The sequence below is a fragment of the Mandrillus leucophaeus genome, unplaced genomic scaffold (genome assembly GCF_000951045.1).
Source record: "Mandrillus leucophaeus isolate KB7577 unplaced genomic scaffold, Mleu.le_1.0 Scaffold1250, whole genome shotgun sequence".
Taxonomy (NCBI): Eukaryota; Metazoa; Chordata; class Mammalia; order Primates; family Cercopithecidae; genus Mandrillus; species Mandrillus leucophaeus.
This window is the reverse complement of record NW_012100877.1, coordinates 177,025-180,629: the sequence shown is the minus strand read 5'-3', so window position 1 is coordinate 180,629 and position 3,605 is coordinate 177,025. Positions and strand designations below refer to the sequence as shown.

The following is a 3,605-nucleotide window of genomic DNA, read 5'->3' as shown; positions in this document are numbered from 1 at the left end:
AGTAGCTGGGACTACAGGCGCCCGCCACCTCACCCGGCTAGTTTTTTGTATTTTTCAGTAGAGACGGGGTTTCACCATGTTAGCCAGGATGGTCTCGATCTCCGACCTCGTGATCCGCCTGTTTCGGCCTCCCAAAGTGCTGGGATTACAGGCTTGGCCACTGCGCCCGGCCTACATCTGGGTCTTCTAATCTGTCCCACTGTTCTGGGGAACTGAGTCCTCAACTGAAAAGTGAAAATGCGAAGCCATTACATTGTCTATGGGTGTTTTCTTGGAGTGTTTGCTTTTAGTGTTTTTTAAATACCTATAGCAGCCTACTTGCATGGATTTGTTTTCTAAAATACGTGCACACCCTTTGTTTTCTTGTAGGAGTTTTGTGGTTTCAGAATTGAGTTTTAGGTCTTTAATGTATTTTGCATTGATTTTTGTGTTGCATGACATAAGGGTCCTGTTTCAGCGTTTTGTATGTGAATATTCAGTTTGCTCAAAATCATCTATTGAACAGGCTCTGTTTTGCCCATTTTGTCTTTTTGGTGTCCTTTTGAAAAAAATGTGTTCACTATATGTAAATTGGGGTGGAGTATTTAGTTTACTCATTTTCACCACTTCCTCAGTTTATGCCAATAAAATATTGTTTGGATAATTATAAGTTTGTGTTTTTCATTCATTTTTTTAGCTTCTAAGTTTGTATTTTTTAACATAATTTCTACATTTATTATAGATTAAAAGGTACAAGGCAGATTACTTACTGCCTTTGGTATATTGCCTGATACTGAGACTTGCGGTCCCAGAGACCTTATCATGCAGGAAGTGGGTGGACGCACGAGGTAGGTCTTTAGCCCATACGTAGTCCGTTCTTCCTTTCTCATCTGATAGTCACCAGTGTCTGTTGTTTTCACTTTTACGGTAGGGTGTATTCAATGTTAGCTCCACCTTAGAAGTGAGAATATGTGGCATCTGGTGTTCTGTTTTTTCCTTATTTCTCTTTAGATAATGGCCGCCAGCTCCTTGTATGTTGCTGCCAAGGACATGATTTCCTTGGTTTTTTTTTATGGCTGCCTAGTTTTTTGTGGTATGTATGTACCACATTTTCCTTTTCTGATCCACTGTTGATGGATACCTAGGTTGATTTCACCTGTTTGCCATTGTAAAGAGTGCCGCCAAGACCGTTTGTGTGCATGTGTGTTTTGGACAGAAGGATTTATTTTCCTTTGTGTATACCCCAGTGGTGGGCTTGCTATGTCAGATGGTAGTTCCGGTTTAAGTTCTTTGAGCAATCTCTGAAGTGGTTTCCATGGTGTCTGAACTACTTTGCATTTTCACTAAAAGTGCACCAGTGTCCCCTTTCTCTGCTGCCTCTCCAGTGTCCTTTTTTTTTTTTTTAACTGTGTAATCACCATTCTGACCAGCGTGAAATGGTATCTTATTGTGCATTTGATTTATATTTCTCTGACAATTAGGTTGAGCATGTTTTCACACTTGTTGCTTGCTTGAACATCATCTTTCGAGAAGTGTGTGTTTATATCCATTGCCTATTTATCAGTTATTTGGGGGGTTTTGCTAATTGATTTGTATAAGGTCTTTAAGGTTGTTTCTGGATATTAGACCTTGGTCAGGTGCATAGTTTGGGAACATTTTCTCGCATCCTGTATGTCGTCTGTCTACTCTGTGGGTGATTTCTTGTGTTGTGTGGTGGTTCTTTAGTGTATCAGGTCCCACATGTCGATTATTGCTTTTGTTGCAGTGTCATGTGGGGTCTTAGGCATATAAATGCTTTATCAAAGCTGATATAGGGTCTGTTGTAGGATTTTTGTACTTTGAGGTCTTCCATTTACATCTTTTATTCATCTGAGTGAACTTTGGTACATGGTGAGAAGTAGAGGCCTAGTGTTACTTACTCTTCCGCATATGGCTCACCACTTATCCCAAGACTATTGAAAGGGGAGTTCTTTCCCTGTTACTTATTGTGTGTTTCATCCACAATCAGGTGGTATGAGGTGTGTGGGTTTACTTCAGGTTCTGTGTTCTCTTCCACTCATCCATTCGGAAGCAGGTTCCTAGAGTTTTACTGAAATTTCAAATTAGAGAGTGTAATGCATCCAGTGTAGTTTGGATTTCTCAGAATTGCTTTGGAAATGCAGGGCATTTCCTGGTCTCAGATGAACTTCAGCATTGTTTCTTTCTAGGCCCTTAAAAACAATTTGTCCTGTAGTAAAAGTATACAATTAAAAAGTAGAGTGGGACATTTTAATCCATGCATATATACCTTGTGTAATGATCAAAGGAAGGCATTGACTGTCTCTATTACCTTGTGTAGTTATTATTTATTAGTTCTCTGTGGTTGCAATGTTCAGAGTCCTTCTTTTCAGCCTTTTTTGGAAAATATGGTGGGATACTGTTAAGTCTAGACACCCTGCTGGGGAGTAGAACAGCTGAATTTATTTCTGTCATCTGAGTGTAACATTGTATCCATTTCCCAGTTCCTGCCCCTGCTCCCCCACCACCAGCCTCTCTTCACCACTGTGGAACTTTCTATGTCTAGGAGATAAAGTCATTTAGAGAGAAAGTTGATGTCATTCTCACATGCATGAAATCATGCCGTGTTTCCGTTTCTCTTCCTGGCTCATTTCGTTGAAGGTCATGTCCTCCAATTTCTGCACGTTGCTGCAGATGCCATGGTTTCATGAATTTCTGTGGCCGAAGAGGATTCCTTTGTGTACTGTAGTTTCTTTATCCCTTTTTCTGTGCATGAACAGGTAGGTTGTTTGGATGCCTTCACTATTGTGCATAGTGCTTCAGTTGCCATAGGAAGGCCGGTATCTCTTCAACATAACAAATTCCATATGCTTTCTGTGTATAACCAGTGGTGGGATTGCTAAGTGAACGGGTATTTGTAAAACATTTAAGACACCTTCAACTGTTTCACTTTGTGTGTATAGTAATTGATGCACATTCCCTCCAATAGTGTATAAAAGTGCCTTTTTCTGCGTTTCTACCTTGACCACTGCCTGTGAACGTATCTGTTTTTGTTGTTTTTGCTAAGTTTCATTCTAATTAGAGTGAGAGGTATCTGAGTGGTTTGCACTTAGACATATGTGTGAGGATTAGTGAAGTTGAGTAACTTCTCTTTGACCTGTCAGTTAATTTCGTGTTTTCTTTTCCGATGTGCTTGTTCAGGTTCTTTGCCCAGTTTTAGGTTGGGTATTAGGTTTTGTTCATTTTCCCAGTTAGAGTAGTGTTAGTTTCTCATGCATATTAGATAACAACCCCTTTGGATGCCTTCTTCTGTGGTTCATTGTTTCTCTTCCCCATGTGGAAGCTCTGTAGTCCCATGTGTTTTCATTCACAATTGTTACCAGTGATTTTTGTGTCCTATCCAAAAAGATCAAAAATACGAGAGTATTGCCAAATCAATTGCGTGGTCTAAGGGTTTCTTGCTATTGATAATTTTTGCTTTTGTTTTCTTTCTTTTTTGCAAACTGCATGCAGAGATACAAGTTTTGCTGAGATATAGACTCCCACTTTTCTTACAGGAGCTTTGCGGCTCCAGTATTGGGTTTAGGTGTTTATTTCGTGTTGATTTGGGGGTATTACCTGTTTCAGAC

The 3,605-nt window shown here is 39.9% G+C and overlaps 1 long non-coding RNA gene across 2 annotated transcripts in view; it reads left to right on the top strand.

The window, feature by feature from the left end:
- The window catches only part of LOC105533470, a 27,887-nt gene that overhangs the window by 6,057 nt on the left and 18,225 nt on the right, over positions 1-3,605 (top strand). The window contains exon 3 of one of the 2 annotated variants that reach the window (XR_001005120.1): positions 2,638-2,756. The exons of the other annotated variant lie outside the window; for it this stretch is intronic. This is a non-coding gene — a long non-coding RNA (uncharacterized LOC105533470). The remainder of the gene's footprint in view (positions 1-2,637; positions 2,757-3,605) is intronic. 2 annotated transcript variants of the gene reach the window in all.